Source organism: Elaeis guineensis, chromosome 11 (assembly GCF_000442705.2).
Source record: "Elaeis guineensis isolate ETL-2024a chromosome 11, EG11, whole genome shotgun sequence".
Classification (NCBI taxonomy): Eukaryota; Viridiplantae; Streptophyta; class Magnoliopsida; order Arecales; family Arecaceae; genus Elaeis; species Elaeis guineensis.
This window is the reverse complement of record NC_026003.2, coordinates 92,473,725-92,492,674: the sequence shown is the minus strand read 5'-3', so window position 1 is coordinate 92,492,674 and position 18,950 is coordinate 92,473,725. Positions and strand designations below refer to the sequence as shown.

General features: G+C 35.2%; 1 pseudogene; it reads right to left on the bottom strand.

The window, feature by feature from the left end:
- Positions 1–464: 464 nt before the first annotated feature.
- LOC105061123 (pre-mRNA-processing protein 40A-like) overlaps positions 465–18,950 on the bottom strand; it is a 42,441-nt pseudogene continuing 23,955 nt past the window's right edge.

The window sequence follows — 18,950 nt, the reverse complement described above, 5'->3', positions numbered from 1 at the left end:
GGTGACATTATGGAAACTATGAGCAACTGAAAGCTCCACCTGATAAGCCAGATGTATCACGCCTCCAAGAGCTTGGCAATATAGACCATACAAAGGCTATCAGAATGGAACTTAAAGCACCAGCATTGCCACACAAAATACTAGAGTTTTACCACCAACCATGGGATGGAGCTCAAAACTTTGCTGAAGCAAATGGCGATATCTTGTGGCCTGAGAAAATCACCTCAAAGGAGCTCATAACCATCCGAGGATTTGGGATCAAGACAAATGGTTGTCAGGTACCCTCTAAATATTATCAAGGGTGAATAGAGCAAGGAAATGATAATAGATGGAACAGCATGCTGGAAGGCATGTCTTGAACCAGTAAGATGCACGCATCCCATCACCACATTAAATGTGGAAATCTCTTGCCTCAGTGACCTGGCACATGATTCTTAAACTGCCAGAAAACCAAAAACATCTACTTTGAGCAAAATTAATCTGTGTATTATATTTATCCAACAAAGAGATCTAAAAACAATTGGGTGGATGGGCAAGCAACAACTCATACAACATCAAGAATCATTTCCCCATGACAAAAAAAAATATTAGAATGGAAAAAGAATTTTTCCTGGCAGCTTGGCATGCAACACATGGATGGGTACAACACCTGAATCTCTCATAACTATCATGTCCACCTTAGCACACCATTACAGCCACGAACAATGAATACCAAAATAGATATTTCCAAGCCCCTTTCAAATGAAAACACAGCATGGCAGATAAAATTGTAAGCTGCACAATGGGACTGGACTTATACCATCTGATTCAACTCAATACTTCAAAGAAAACAATCTAGATGAAAAACAGTATAATGCATATGTAGTCTATCATAAATTCCATTCTACTGTCATTAGAATGAAGCCAGAGATGCAGGGGCCATATAATAATGAGCCAGACCATACTTGCCTAAACGCAACCCATCTCTATCTAGCATGATTGCAAATAAATATTCTTTATCTCCACTAGACATAACAGAAAAAGTTTCCAGTGGCCAATTATGGCTATTGTGCCTACTTTTAAATTATTTTTAATAATTAAAATGGTTAACACCACTGCATTTTGGATGATGCAGCTCATTGCCTAAGGTTGTCAAAATATGCAGCACTCCAAGGTGGTGGGCACTTGAAATACCTAGGTGGAATGCCTGGGTGTCTAGGTAGCTTCCTAAAAGTTAATAAAATTAATATGATATTCCTGTATCATCAAATTATCACAATTACATGTATTTGGTTCACAGAAAACAGGCAAAAAAGGAACATCTTATTATTATTTATATACTAATAGGCTTATTATTATTATAGGCAATCTATAACATTTTAGAAGAAATCTGATGACCATTATTTATTGAAAAATCATAAGAATACTAATAATCTAAGGATCCAAACTCCTGGAACAAAAGGCAATATCTAAACTGCATGAAGCATCTGCATGCACCAAGTTATTAACAAGTGGATTTATAATGATACCAGTGTATTTTAAGAGCAAAAATGATACGAGAAAGTAAAGTGTAGGAGCACGTGAAATATGTTTGACACCAAGTGGTCAAAAATTAGATAGTTTAAATAATATGAAGCAATACATGTTCTTTTGACCACTTGATACACACACACACATATGCATATACACATACATACACAGACACACATATAGGTCAAGTCCAAGTTACTTCTAGTATAACTCTTATAGAGTTGTACCTTTTTTGAATTGGACAATAGGAGGCCCACATCAATGATCTGACCCATTGAACGTGATCTACCATCTCTAAACTGCTTACACATCCAAAATCATGAGATTTAAAGACCCCTAGCCTATACATCAAGTGGTCAAAAAATATAAATTATTTAATATTATTTTATCATTCAATTTTCGACCACATGATGCATAGACTAGTGGTTTCCAAATCCTATATTTTTTTATAGGTATTCTAGAGATAGTAGATCACATTCGATGGCTTGGATCATCAATGTGGAACTCTATCATCCAATTCGAAAAGGTTAGAATAGGTGTAACCAAGGTATGCTGAACCGGTACCGCCGGCCGTTTCGGCCGGCCGACGGTATGGGACGGTATGGTTCGGTATGGTTTCATACCGTACCGTACCGAACCGACAATCGGAATCGGAAAAGAAATAGAGAGAGAGAAAGAGGAAGAAAAAAAAAGAGGGAGGGGAAGGAGCCGGCGGGGCCGCCAGACGGCCTCTGACTGACCGTCGGAGGGCGTAGTCCATGCACACGGCGCCGCAGGTGTGAAACAGGGGCATCGCCCTTGTTTCGCAATTTTTTTTAAAAAATATGGTTTTAAGTGAAGTTGGCAAACGATTTGCTGGCTTCACGATTTTTATTTTTTTTTTTAATTCTTGGGTTGCCGACTTCATAAGTTTAAAACAAAAAAAAGAAAAAATCAAAACAGACGTTGTCTGTTTCGAAAAAGAAGGGGGCGGAGCTGTGGAGGGGCTCTGCCCGCTCGACTGCCCTCAGGCCGTCGGCTCGCCCACGGCTCCGCCCGCTCGACTGCCCTCAGGCCGTCGGCTCGCCGGCCACCGGGAGCCTCGCAACGGAGGCACCGTCCGTCCGGTAGGTTCTCCGCCCTCCCCTCCGAGCGCTCTCTCTCTCTTTTTTGCTCTCTTGAAAGCCCTATCGGGCGATACAGGGCTTGGAAGCCCTCCGACAGCCGCAACCGGCCACCGCCGGCCTCCGGCGGCTCCCACCTCCCTCCCCTCTCTCTTTCTCACTTTCTGTTCTTTTTTCTTCGGTACCGTCGGTGTACCGATTTTACCGGCCGAATCGTGCTGGTTCCCCGTCGGTCCAGTACGAGATGGAGTGTACTGGCCGGTTCGGCACGGTATGGCAAATCTTGGGTGTAACTATATAAAAGTTACACTAGCTGTAACCTGAACCTCACCCTAATATCTATCTATCTATAATTTGAAAACCCCTAACCTATACATCAAGTGGTCAAAAAAATATAAATTATTTAATATTATTTTAACCATCCAATTTTTGACCACATGATGCATAGGCTAGTGGTTTCCAAATCCTATAATTTTTTATAGGCATTCTAAAGGTAGTAGATCACGTCCGACAGCTTGGATCATCAATGTGAAACTTTATCATGCAATTCAAAAAGCTCAAAATGGTGTAACTATATAAGAGTTACACAAGTCGTAACATGAACCTCACCCTACTATCTATCAATGTGGAATTCTATCATCCAATTCGAAAAGGTCGAGAAACGTGAACTATATAAGAGTTACACTAGCTGTAACCTGAACCTCACCCTAATATCTACCTCACCCTGATATATATATACACACGTACGTATATACATATATACATACGTACGTATATATACGTATATACATACGTACGTATATATACGTATATACATGTATATATATGTATGTATCTATACATATATATACGTATGTACATACATATGTGTGTGTGTGTGTATTTCTATATGTATATCTATATGTATATATATATGTATATGTATATGTATATGTATATGTATGTATGTATATGTATATATATGTATATATGTATATATGTATATGTATATATCTATATGTGTATATATGTATATGTATATATATATATGTGTATATCTATATGTGTATATCTGTATATCTGTATATATCTATATGTGTATATATCTATATGTATATATCTATATGTGTATATCTGTATATCTATATATACATATAGATATATACATATATACATATATATCTATATGTATATATCTATATGTGTGTGTCTATATGTGTATATCTGTATATCTATATATACATATATGGATATACATATATATACATATACATACATATACACACATATACATATATATACATATACATACATATACATATATATACATATACATACATATACATATATATGTATGTATGTATATATATATATAATTTTGAGATTTATTACTCAATAATTATATTGAAATATGTTGACTTTTTACTGAAATATGTTGACTGTACTGATGAGTATCAACATCTAATATGTATCTGATTTAGGCACAACATGCAGTTTGCACTATCCATTTATCCTGGATGAATGCAGTTAAATCAGCAAGTTGTCCATGACTAGCCTATACAAATCCGCTATACAAATAAGATGATACCAACAATTATTATTCGATGCTTAAGAAATGCAAGTAGATATAAGAAATACAAAGTATGATTCCACGGACGGAAATAAAATTAAGTGATATTGAACACATCAAAATGATCAAGCTTTTAAATGAAACACATGGTATGCTAATTGAAGCTTAAACTTTAAGTGTTCAGCGCTAAGCAGAATCTTTATAGCCCATGCTACAAGTGTCAAAGAAGCTAATACAACCAGTTCCAGATCATAGTCACCAATTTGGCATTTTGTAACAACTTGGGTAAAGGAAATGACTCTGAATTTGGGAACAGAATCCAGACAACTTACCAAAAGTTTGGATGGAAAAAGCTTATTTAAATTTAACAAAAAGAAGTAAAAAATACATGATTGTTGAAAACTTGGTGTTTGTATAGGGTAGAGTTGCATTGCGCTGATTGGAGTAGGTCTAACTTGCTCCTACCTTAAAGTTGCTTCTTTTACCCCACGATTTCATATGCATGCAAGTAGTTTCGCCATTTGACCCACAGAATCAGTATTGAAAAGTAAAGTAACCATTACAAGAAAAGTTGCTATGCCGGCATGGTTTAAATAATCAAAATAACCCTGTGAAATGAAAGCCACCAAGGGTAAAAAAAAGATATTGGCTATTGGGAGCCACTTCAAACTTGCTTTTTTGAAGCAATACAACTTTAAACCCCCAACACCCCCCCCCCCCCCCCCGCCCCGGGAATAAAAAAAAAAAAAAACACACACAAAAGTTTGATTATTGGAAAACCTAAATTGTTGGCACACAAGGTGGGAAGAAAAACCAGTTAACACATTACTGAATTCAAAATTGCTTATTGGAATATCTAAATTGTTGGCTACGCCTATAACGTCTAAAATGTCTATAAACAAAAAAAAAAAAAAAAAAGTATACATGTTCCGGAGACCCCTTGCCTACAAATCAAGTTGTCTCAAAATTAATAATTTTAATGGCATGATACGATGTTTTTGTCATAAGACAACTTGATGAGCAGAAAAGGGTCCCCACAACATGTTTTTAAGCTTGTAAGGACGTTAGAACTCATCGATCATATTTAATATTTCAGATTTCCATTTCTGCAACCTCAGTTTTTCAACTTTGAATGAGCTTTTTCCCTGTCCTCTTAAAAACTTTGCCAGTATATGCATCTACATACGTGAAAACAAGCATCACAGATGAAAGGACAATGAACAATACAAAAACAATACCACCAGCAGCAAGCCAGCAACGCATGGCATCATTAGTATGGTGGCAATGCTTAACTTGTTTAACCAGTTTAACTTGATTCTACCTGTTGTAGGTCTGGTTGAGCTATCTGTTTAATAAAATAGTCAGCTTCAGGTCTGAATTTTTGAACCATTTAATAAACAAGTCGAGTTCGGGTTGACACATTTTCAACCTAACCTGTATCTGAGCTGATCAGTATCTGGTCTAACCCAACCCGATTGCCACCCCTAATCATTAGTTTGTAACTCTTAAATCTTTCTTGAATTAGTTGCGATTAATTCATGAAACATTGTAAATCTGTGAATAAATAAAATAATTCTTGATTGATTTCTTTATGGAGAATAAATTGTTTAAGGACAGTTATAATTATTGTTAGCACAGTTGGCATGTCACCTCTATGGCCTAGGGTTCAAATCCCAGCTAGTGCTCAAAAGGAAAAAAAGATATGTTTACAGAGAAGAAACGGTAATCATTTGGTGAAGTTTAAAAAAGGAATAATTCAAGAATTTTTTAATATTTTAGAAATTATTTTTATATAGCACAACCAGATACACTTGTGCGTATCAGCTTGTTCATTCAATCAACACAATGTAGCTGATGTTCCATAAATCCTATTTTCCTCTAAATAAAATTTGATTAGAAGCATTCACAAGGGGGCTTGTGTCAGCATATTTAACATCCACTTCAATAACAATGGTAAAAACAAAGACACTAAGTCTGTTACTGAGATAGCGAACCTTGAGCCTGAATTTCAATCATGATTTGTGTTTTGGAACTTGTCGTGTTCTAAAAGTTTAAATCCTAGTCTTTCCCAAAAATCAATCATTTTAAGTAATTTTCCATGCTTTTGAATTTAAGACTTGCTTTTTCATTTTTCAAGTATGGTACTCTTAGATGTAACTTTAAAATTCTAGGCTCGCAGACAGTTTCAAAATCTAGGTTTCCTCTACAAGTATCTCTACCTACACATCTTGAATTTAAGTTAATTTTATGCTTTTGAACCTTATAGTCAATTCCAACACTAGGTATTGTTTCAAAAGTCTCTTACATTAGCTTCATTGCTGGTATACACACATATAATAAGATACAAATTTTATATCTTACAACTAAATAAAATAAACTCAATGCTTGGCAAATGAGGATAGATAAAGCCAGCCCCAAATAGTTGGGATAAGGGTAGAGAGTCAAGGTTATCAAATAAACTCATATTTTGCTTTATGCTGGCAACGTAAGGATCCTATGTCAAAATAAGGATTAAATGCAGGTGGAAAATCATAGTAACAAGAATATCAGGTACCTATTTTTACAATTCAAGCAAATGAAACAAAAACAAGAAACAAGTTATATCTATTTGCCTCATCCAAAAAAATATTTTAATTTTGAGTCTAACAAACAAAATGTATTCACAATTCTCAAAAAGAAAGAAATCAGGACCACATGAAAAAGATAATCTGGCAAGCTCTGACCTTCTGGAGATCCACCAAATAGCTTTCAAAAAGATCCTCATGATCTCTTGCCCGCTCAACAGCATTAAACCGTTCATCACTCTCAACCATGGCTACAGCTCTACTGAATGGATACAATCAACTACTAAGTACGCATGATGTAAGGCTTAATAAAGGCAACAGAAAGTCTTAATTCAGATAATTAGTTTCTAAGTTTCCAATTCAAGCAGATTTTTATTATAAACATGTATTAGACTTTTAACTAGTTTCTTTTCTTGCATACATAACAACATGCACAGAAATAGAAAACAGACCTCCACCAGGTTGACGAAGTAAGTTCTTTACATTCCTGCATAAGATATGATTAAAAATTATCAATCATATAGAAGAAACTATTATGTGTCCCTTCATAAAGAAAACAATGCAACATACTTCCAACATTTGGGTGAAGTCTTCTCGTGCTTTCTTCTGTTTAATGTGCCTTCCTCAGCTTCCTGTTTTTTCCTTCGCCCCAAGTACTGGGATAAAGTGAAGAGAAATCAACTAGCAAGAGCAAAAAAATCAATCACTAATACACAAGGTGATTTCTCTAAGCATTAGAGAAAGACCAGCCCTATGATGTACTACAGCCACTTGTTAAGTCAAATTACATTTCAGGTACAGGAATAATCCATCTGCAAACTCACCTCATTAAATGCTTGTTTCCTCTCACCAAGTGTCTTTAATGCGCTGTATCTCTTGTTACTAATAATAACTCTCATTGCCTGAGAATATCCCCGCCAATATCATATAATTACATAACAGTCAAAAAGAATGCCACGTTATTGATTCAGGGGAAAAAAAACCTGCTCCCAAGTCCAATCAGCTTCAACATTTGCAGATTCCAGTAGGGCTTTGAATGCATTTTTTGCCTCCTAAAAGAAACAAATAGGAAACACAAACTTGTCATGAACAAACAAGAGAAATGAACTGATACACAACCAATTACCATACCTGCTTATTAGCATAAACAAAGGTTCTTCATCAACTGTTTTCTCCTCCAATGGAGTGGCATTGCTTCTTCCAGTAACTTGCATACCCTTTTTCGCTTCCTACAAGAAATTTACCAATACAAATGCCTAAAAATAGACATCAAACTAAATATAGCTATTATGCAGATTGCATTGAACAGTGACAGCACAAAGTTCAAAAGCATCTGTCGCCACCAACTACTAAGAGCATGATTTGTACAGAGCTCCTCTAAAGAACAAGCCAGCCTCTGTACAAATCAGAGCCACTGTGTTGTGTTTTTGGTGCGAACAAGCTGAGCTGAAAATCATTTGAGTATAAAAACTAGACCCTGGCATATCTAAGAGCTGGAAATCCACGACCAACAGCCAAATGACTGTTCCAGGTGGATCAGGTGACCGATTTCTAGGTCTAATTCCTGGATGCATAGAGAGAACCCAAAGTTAATGCTCGTTAAGACCAGGCCCAAGCAATGAGGGTCATTAGTTGATACTGGATCAGGCATGCTGGAGCACCCATACCTAGGTATGGACATTCCAAACTAAGTGCCCATTCAGCCAACCAACCCAAGTAATACGGTTATTTAGTTGTTCCTAAAGGTACTCCACAAACTACGTAGTTAGAGCTTCAGCAACATTTAGCACACAAGGGGGTGTCACACATCCCATCAACTTGGAAACCTATCATTCAAGATTATTGATCTCCTTTTTGTATTTGTGTAGCTCCCACCTTGCACTCACTCCACGTTTTTTCTTGTTATCCACATCTCTTCTAGTATATCAAGCATCCCTCCTTTCTAATCCAACAAGGTTATATTATCATACACCACAAAGTAACATAAGTAATCATAGAGATGTAAATTATGTTCAACAAAATAAACAAGGTAGAAATTGTGATTAATGAAAGAAACCCCCACCAACAAGGCAGAAGTGTTAAGATACAAGTTTCCCAAGGGAAAGAATGGCAGATCCGACCGATAAAATAGTCAACTTGTCCAGACATTTGTGTCGTGGATATCCCATTACATTGAAAATACCATACATAACACCCAATCCATCCAGTGTCATTAGAAGCATAATTGAGCCAACTGGGGATAGCTCAAACTTGACTCAGTCCACTGACTAGCTCTAGTTTGGCTCATATTTTGAAACAAGCAAGGGCTAGGTAGCTCAAGCTTAGATCTAGGTGAGTTTCCAGCATAAACCAGCTGTTCAAAAGCTCAAGCGTCTAACATACAAGCAAGAGGGAAAAGAGAAGGGGGTGAAGGAAAGGCGACAGAGGAGATAACCTAAAAGAACCAGTACAACAACAGACATCAAGGCTTCATTCTTTTCCCATCTACCCCTTGGAATCCCACCAATTTTGAAGCCCTTGCCAACCACCAACAGACCCACCTGCCCCATTCACCATCAATAATTCCCAATGCCTCCACATTAATGTTATTCCAAGACCTAGGACAATTGTGCATGGACATCATCTAGATCCTTCTCACTTGCAAACTCACTTCGGTCTGTGGAGGTGACTACGCTTTGGGAAGAGGAAAAGGAGAAAGGGGAGAGCAAAAGGCTATATCATGCAATGTGAAGTCTGAATGTGACTAATCCACCACAAAATAGGGCTTCCATTAGGATTGAGATGAGGCTAGTTCAAGGATTTAATGTCAAGCACTAGATCCTGATCCAACAGCCAAAAATATTAAATGTTCCAGCTACGAGATAAAGATATATAGCTAACAATTGTATTTACTAAGTGGTTGCATCAACTAGTTAGAATGCTAAATAAACATAGAAGTGATTATCTTTAACAGATATATTTCCAGCTTAATAAAGTCAAACATTAGTGAGATAGACCAACCTCAAGCTCAATTTGTCTACATTTCTAGCTCAAATTTTAGGGTACCGGTTGGTTTATTTACTAACCGAGCAAACCTTTTCGAGACAAATTGCAAGCCCAGCTACTCATGCATAGCTTTTTCATTTGATGGTTCTAGATGCCAATGAGTCATCGAGGTATCGAAGCTTTGAAGTATTTATTGTAACCATCTCTTCAAGAGAAATAACAAAAGGAGAATAGCAGATGTCATCAAGAAACAATATAAGGGGTGCTAATAACCATCTCTTTCTTTTTGCTATATGTTCGTCATTATCAACTAAAGAAATAAAAGTCAAGAGGTCGAAATGCACCAACAAATATGATACTGAGTTAAGATGAAATTAATTACAAGAATCATTTAATAAATAAATAAATAAAATGCTGAACTAACCAATACATGACAAAACTGAACATGTAACTAGAAGTTCATTCTTTCCGGTTTCCACAATAAAGTCAAACTAAACATGTAACAGAAACCAGTTCACAACATGACAAAACTTTAATATCACAAGTGATAAAGCAGAATACATTGAAGAAGGAACTCAATCAGGAGGTTACAAATTGGCCGTACCTCCAAATCCTGAGCAGAAGCTCCATCAGGCAAACTTGCAATATTTACATGAGAGGAATTGTCATGATTACTCCTGAAAATATGATTGGTTATTTTCAACTAAAAAAAGAAGAAAAACAGATAAAAAGTAACAAAGGCATCCATAGCAGCTCAAGAAACCATACTTTGTGTTAGATGATGAAGCTTCTATTGCAACAGTAGGAACCACTGTATTTGCAGGAACAGGTGCCAGTAATGGAGTTACAGGTGTCTGAAGATTTGATGCGCCAACTTTGTTTAGAATTCCCAAAGAGGAACTAGAAGGGATTCCAGCAGACAGTACAACAGCAACAGATGATGATACTGAAGGCATCACACCGGGAGGTATAATAGCATTGGCTGCCACTGAAACTGGGCTTCATACTACTGCAGATGTTGCTCCAGGAGTAACAGAAGCTGTAGGAGGGATCTCCCAAGACGAAACAGTTGGAGCAGCTGGGGCAACAGAAGCTGCTCCAGTTTCTGTACATGCCTGCTGAGCAGCAGCCCTTAATGCTTGTTCACAAGCTAACTGAACAAGAACTACACTGAATCAGAATTGAAATGAAAAATATGCATTGCTGTTGAGCATACAAAATGACAAAACTGATAGGTTGGTCATTTTAAAACCTTGAGCTCTGCAGGAATGATCCATTTGGATACGTTTGTGACCTTGTTATAATAGTATCTGTAAAATATTCCACAAATGGAAAAGATTATGACTGTTAAACAACAAAGATGTCTAGATGATTTCAAACTACAATATGCATTGGCAAGAAATTAGACAATAACTCATTAAAGGTACAAGAAAATTACTTACATTCGTCCATCTGGAGTGGTGAATTCCTACCAATCAGTTGAAGAATCAGCCCTCTGTGAAAGACAAAAAGGTTAAATAAGCACAAAGATGAAAGAGTAATGAATGCAACCGATTAAAAGCCAGGTACCCAGATTAAGAGTGTGCATCAAGGAGTAAAGCACAGCCAAAGTGACTAACTGACAAAAGGTCAGTTATTCATCTTAGTGATAATTTTGGCATCGCATCTTACACAAATTCATATCAGTTATTTAGGATAAGCAATCATTATGCCTTAAATCATTAAGGACCACAAATGCAGCAGTTAAAAAAACCATCCCTTCACTGAAATCATGCAGCTCAGGGGCAAGATAGACTTTCAATGTTGTAGCATTTCACTAGTGACATGCCATAATAATAAAACCCAAAGCTTCATCTAAATTGATGAGATCAGTGATTATGGCCAAAAAATAACCATAGCAATTCATCCACCTGTGCAGCAATTATGCCATCTTTAACATGTCAAATTGCAGTCAATCGAAAGAGTCATACAACAAACTCAGTTCAACATTATAAAATTGGCAAAGCATATTACAATCCCCTGCAATACTTTCATTTCGACAATGAAATATGGATGCATGAATGTGTTATAAGTTTTTTTTTTATGTTATATACATAAATTAAGAAAAAGTGAAATCCAGCAACATGACAATATTCTCCCATTTTCCACAAGTCCCATCAAATACAAGATATTCCTCATCGGAGACTTTAAATAACCAATATTCAATCCTAGTATTTTGCACTCTCAATAAACTATTTCTAAAATTTGTCTACTTAGAGCCCAGTTCAATTGGGAACAAAGGCAAGCAACTATACACACAGATAAAAAAAAAGATAATTTAAGATAATAAATGGTCTTTAGAATCTGATCAACACTCCCATTTATCAAAAAATATACTTATTGATTTGTAGACACTGACTTCGAGTTGAATACTGGAACCTCAAGGTAAAAGTAACACCGAACCTAATTCAACCCGAAAGTGAGAGACCATAAGGAGATGCCAATTGCAAACAAACAGAAGAAGGAAACAAAGTACTTGTCATTTCTTAGCCTATTATGTGTACTCTAATGTATATACAGAAGTACAATGTCCGGTTTGATCTAGGTGTAAGAGGTTCTCAACCTTGACAAATCATATTATGACCAATATAGCAGACCATTTATATACATATACATGCATGCATCCATCCATCCATATATATACATACATACATACATATATACATCTATATAGATGTGTGTGTATATATATATATATATATGTACATGGATGTATGTATGCATGTATGTGTGTGTGTGTGTATCTATATATATGTATGTATGTATGTATGTATGTGTATGTGTCTATATATATGTATGTATGTATGTATGTATGTATGTGTGTGTGTGTGTGTGTGTGTGTATCTATGTGTGCGTGCGTGCGTGCATGTGTGTGTGTGCGTGTGCGTGTGTGCGCGTGCGTGCATGTGCGTGTGTGCATGCGTGTGTGTGCGTGTGTGTGTGTATTTTCAATCAAAGCAATTTGATGTCTGACTCGGACCTACATGACACGACTGATTGATAGATATACTACAACATTCCACCTTTGTCATATATTCCATCCCCGATCCAACTTGCCTTCCTCAACTTCAAAATGGCTGCACTAACGAGCAACAGCAAAAGCCATTGCTTGCTGCTTCAAAACTACAGGGCTAAGGCTTCAAGGAGTTTGCAACTGAAAAACTACAGGGCACAAGCCCTCCTGCAAGGTGGGCGCTTCCTTCACCTATCATATGCATATAGTCACAAGAGAGGTACGATATGTTATGTGGTGCATGTTCATTGCAATATTTCTTGATCAAATTAAGTTAGATTGTATTCATTATTCTGTTTGTCTGTCAGTATCACCTTGGAGATGCATTCTGCACATTTCTAGTTGAGGCTTTCTGCCTGCATTTTATTGTAAACAAGAGTATTTTGAACCATTGAGTCATGTTGCATTAAATTGTGTTACTTTACATGCATAAGCATGTTGTTTCAAGTTTCAGCAAAATGTTAATTACTTGATAATGCGCGCGATATTTTTAATAGAACCTCATGATCAAATTAATTGTTATATAACTAAGTCACACTTCTGCCACTGCTTAGTGAAGCTTGGTACTATATTTATGGGTGCATTCTGGTTTATTTTCTGCTTATTGTGGATGGCTGTGTCATCATCATCATCATGATTATTATTATTATTATTGTTGTTGTTGTTGTTATATATAGTTCCTCATTGTGAAACTCAAGTAGTCAAGTTGTTTTACTGAAGCTTTAACTCCAAACCCTATCAGAGAGACTGTATTATGTATATCCCATCGACGTCGTAAAGTATTGAGAATTCTAATTAGTTCGTTGGTTTGGGACAAAGCCAAGCGATACATATGATAGACGAAGGAAGCACCCACCCTATAGAAGGGCATGTGCCCTGTAGTTTTTCAGTTGCAAACTCCTTGAAGCCTTAGCCCTGTAGTTTTGAAGCAACAAGCAACGGCTTTCGCTGTTGCTCGTTAGCACAGCCGTTTTGAAGTTGAGAAAGACAAGTTTGATCGGAGATGGAATATATGACGAAGGTGGAATGTTGTAGTATATCTATCAATCAGTTGTGTCATGTAGGTCTGAGTCAAACATCAAATTGCTTTAATCGAAAAAATATATATAATATATATATGTATATACATATATGTATATGTTTACATACATACATACATACATACATACATATATATATATATATGTGTGTGTGTGTGTGTGTGTGTGTGTAAGATCAGAGGACAAAAAGAAAGGGTCTTTGAGTTTAAAACTCATTATTCTAAATCTATCGGTGATAATTTACAGATCAAAATTCCTCGATTAAATAATCCTAAACTAAGCTTTAGAGTGACATTTAGAAATCAATATGAACCTAGCAGGAATTATGACAAAAGAGCTAGAAAAATCCCTAAAAAGGAAAATGAAAAAAATCTTATCAGGCTATATTCTGCAATTCCCCTAAATAAGGAACAAGAAATTGAACATGATGACCATCAATATTTTAAAAGAAAAGCATTTTAGAAGATCATCCTAAAGAAAACATGATCTTAGTTTTAGCTTAGAGATGAACAATTTATAGCTGACATGATCAATTTTTCTATGAGAGAAAAGAGATTAAAATCTCTCCTAAACCAAGAAAAGAAGCAATGAGCCGATAATGAAGAAGTTGAGAAGGATGAAATCTCCAAATCAGCTAATAGAAAATCCCGCCTAGAAGATCTATTAAGAGAGAAAGCTTTGATGAAAAGAAAAATAGCCATACTTAAAGAAAAGTTAAAATTTTTTGAAGAAACTCCTGGCAAAAGGTTAAGAGAGTCTCAGCATATCTTAGATATCATTTCAAAAGATTTTGTAGAATCAATTGAAAGATATGTCAAACAAAAATGATTTTGTGAGATTTTATTTAAACTAAAAGAAGGATTTCAGTTTAAACAAATAGCTTTAATTGATTCAGGAGCTGATGTAAACTATATCAGAGAAGGACTTGTTCCCTCCAGATATTTTGAAAAATCAACTCACAAAGTCCAAACAGCGAATGGAGGAGAACTTAAGGTAGAATATAAGATCCCTGAAGTTCATGTTTGTATTGAGAAAACATGCATTCAAACCTCATTTTTACTTGTAAAAAATCTTACACAAAGTATAATTCTAGAAAATCCTTTTTTAACCCTAATACAACCCTTTACTATTACTGAAAAAGGAATTATCTCTTCTATAAAGAGTAAAAGAGTTAGATTCAGATTTTGCTCAAAACCAGAAGAGGCTTTTTTTAACCAATTAGAGAAAGCCATTAAAGGTAAAGAAAAATTTCTAGGTGAAATACCATATGAAATAAAAAATATGAGGATTCAAAGAATCCTATCCAGTAAAATTTCAAGAAAAATCTTAAGCATTAAAAAATTAATTTAAAAAAAATATTTGTTCAGAACTACCTTCAACCTTCTGGTATAGGAAGAAGCATCAGGTTAGCCTACCTTATATTCCTGCTTTTCATGAAGACAAGATCCCTACAAAAGCTAGACCCATTCAGATGAATAAAAGCCTTCTAGAAATTTGTAAGGAAAAAATTAAAACCCTATTAGAAAAAATTGATTAGGAAAAATTCTTCACCATGGAGTTGTGCAGCCTTTTATATTGAAAATGCAGCAGAAAAAGAAAGAGAGGTACCTAGATTAGTAATTAACTATAAACCTTTAAATAAAATTTTACAGTGGATAAGATCTCCTATACCTAATAAGCAAGACTTAATTAAAAGGATTCAAGGATCTAGGATATATTCTAAATTTGATATGAAATCGAAATTTTGGCGGATACAAATTAAAGAAGAAGATAGATATAAAACTACTTTTACCACACCCTTTAGCCACTATGTATGGAATGTAATGTCGTTTGGACTGAAAAATGCTCCCTCTGAATTGCAGAAAATCATGAACAAAATCTTCCTTCCTTACACTAATTTTATAATTACATATATAGACGATGTACTTATCTTCTCAGAAAATATAAATCAACACCGGAAACATTTGAACATCTTCTATAAAGCAATAATTCAAAATGGATTAGTAATTTCAGCAAGAAATATAAAATTCTTTCAAACTGAGATTCAATTCTTAGGCTTCAAAATAAAATTTGATCAAATCTCTCCTATAAATAGAGTCATTCAATTTGCAGATAAATTTTTAGATGAAATTAAAGATAAAAGACAATTACAAAGATTTTTAGGATGTTTAAATTATGTCGTCGATTTTTATGAATTCCTTGCTAAAGACAGAAAAATTCTAACCGATCGACTCAGAAAAAATCCATCAGCATGAAATAAGCACCATACAATGACGATAAGAAAAATAAAAAAAAAAGATAAAACATCTTTCCTGTTTAAAAATTGTCCATCAAGATGCCTCCAAAATTGTAGAAATCGATGCATCTAATATAAAATATAAAGGCATATTGAAACAAAGAATAGATGATAAAGAAAATTTGATAAGATTTACTTCTGGTACATAGAATGATACCCAGAGAAACTACACCATAAAAAAAAAAAAAATTGCAATTGTTAAGGTAATATCAAAATTCCAAAGAGATTTATTAAATCAACAATTTCTTTTACGAATTGATTGTAAAGCAGCTAGAGATATTCTACAAAAAGATATTGAAAATTTAGTATCTAAACAAATATTTGCTAGATGGCAAGCAATTCTTTCTGCATTTGATTTTAACATTGAATACATTAAAGGAGAAACAAACTCTCTTCCTGACTTTTTATCTCATAAATTTTTGCAGGAAGAGGAATTCCGAAAGAAATAATCAAGTTAAGACTGCTATCAAGAAAGAAAATTACTTATTTTATAATCCGGGGCTACCATTAGAATCATATAATCTAATTAACCAGATATGAAAAACTCATCTCTTAAACCAAAAGGACATTTGAAAAGCCTTGACAGCCTTTGCTGATCATATGACAAAAAAAAATTATCTCTGATGATGATAAGAGAGTAGATAAAACTAGTAGGAGAACAATCAAGACAAACAACTCCTGAATTGGTCACTCTCTATCAGATCTATGATCTACTTCTATGATCTAGTAGAGACGCTAACAATGGTTAAGCTAAAAAGGCTAGACTGTTGGAAAAAGGCTCAAGAAGCTCTAAATCCTGAATTGCTTGATGATATTCTTCATAGGGCAACTCAGCCCAATGAACTAACAGATTTGCTTGAAGGACTATATATGTTTCTTATAAATTGATGGAATTACCCTAAGCTGTATCTACCACTATTTAATACCTTTGCCAAAAAGGAAGAAGTTCGAGCTTTATATAAGGGATTGATCCAAATAGTATCTGTGGATCCCTTTTCAAGCCTACATATGTTTCCAGCAGTAGTCAGTGAAGTTCTTTATGAAGTAGGAAGAAAGTTTCATGATTTATTGAAAATTGAAATCTTTAGTGACATTGAAAATAGAGAAATTGGAACAGTAATACATCCTTTTCAAATCTATAAGGTCAGTAGCTATAAGGAGGAAGAAGACTATAGTGTGATAACTGACAGAGAAAAGGAAGAACTCCCAAAAAATTTTGACCTCAAAGAATATCAAGCAAAATGTTATTTACAAGTCTATTGGGAAGCTCAAAAGAAAAAGACTCAACAATGCTGGTCAGATGGAAGGATTTAGGTAACTACATCAATCTGTATAAAAACAGAAGAAGCAACAGAAGAAGCTTGAGGTAGGACATGAAAATCTTTGCTGAATATCGAAAACTATCCCAAAGAAGTTCAAGACAAATTTTGACATCAAAAAGATATTTTGCAAAATCTAGGACAAGACTATCAACTTGACGATCATGCAACCTTTGAAGATCTGACATCTCTTATTTTTGAAGATCTGACATCTCCTGTCTTTAAAGATCTGGCATCTCCTGTTCTCAACCAATTTACTCCAAAAGGTTGAGCTTTGAAAAAAAAAAGAGAGAAGAAAAAAAAAAAGAAAAAGAAAAAAAAGAAAAATATTTTTCTACTAATCCTTCTACCAAAATCTTGGTAGAAAATTTTTTTTGTAGGTATAATTTTGTGGCTCTTCCATTAGCCACTTCAAAAGACCATACTGTCTACACCAACAATCACAACTACTGATCTCGAAGCCGGTTTAATTCTCAGAGACGGTTCATCTTAAAAAGTCGGTCTACGTCAAGATCCAAAGACGACAAGCTACAGGAAGATTCCTAACATCACTACTATTCATGTACAGAAAGATTTCTGACACTATACAAAGACAAGAAGACGATACAGAAAAACGAACTTAAAGCCAATTAAGTTCCGACTTCGATTCCGACTTCTACAAGCTTTCGAATTTCAAACCAAATGAAGTCCGCTGAACTCCAAACTGATTGAAGTCTGTATAGTTCCTTCCTTCGCCTATAAATAAAAAAGAAGGCCTTCATCCAGGACATCGACCGAGCACAAAAGATAGGCCGAGAGAGGAATTTCGATTCTGAGTGACAGAGTCCCTCTTCTTTCTTCTCCCATCCTCTCCTCGTCTTCTTCCCTCTAATCTCCTTCCTTTTCGCTCATCTTCTCCACAGATCTCCTTCTTTCCTCGTAATCCTCCTCCATCTGCTGCCTTCATAGCACACATCTTCACTGAAGGCTTTGGCTTCTCCGTATAAACAAAGCCTCTTCTCCGTCTTTTCACATCACTCCATTAAAATAACCTCTCCACATCCCATCTCCAGAGTCTCCATCATTTTTTTCTTTGTTTATCCATCATCCCTTCCACTCTCCATTTCTTCCATTAAAATATTCCACCCTCTTCCTCCTTCCACAGATTCCTCCACAGAAAACCTTATTTCTCTGCCATTTAGCTCCGTAATCCATGTGAGTTTATAAGTGTGTTTACTTGTGTGTTTATTCATGTATTAGCATATATTAGCTTTTATGGTGTGTATTTAAGTTTGCTTAAGCTTGATTAGTATATATAAAGCTTGTACGATTTGTATTTCAGTTTCTACAAACCTCATGTAAGTGTGCTTTTTTAAATAAAGCCCTTTTTTTTCATATTATTACTTTTAATTATGTTTTAAATTTTCTTTACATTTTAAGCTTTCTTATATTACTGTTTATATTACTGTTCATAGTACCGTAGCTAATTACTGTAGCATATGCACTGTGCAATACTGTAACAGAAATACTGTGCAGTACTGTTGCGCACTGTAG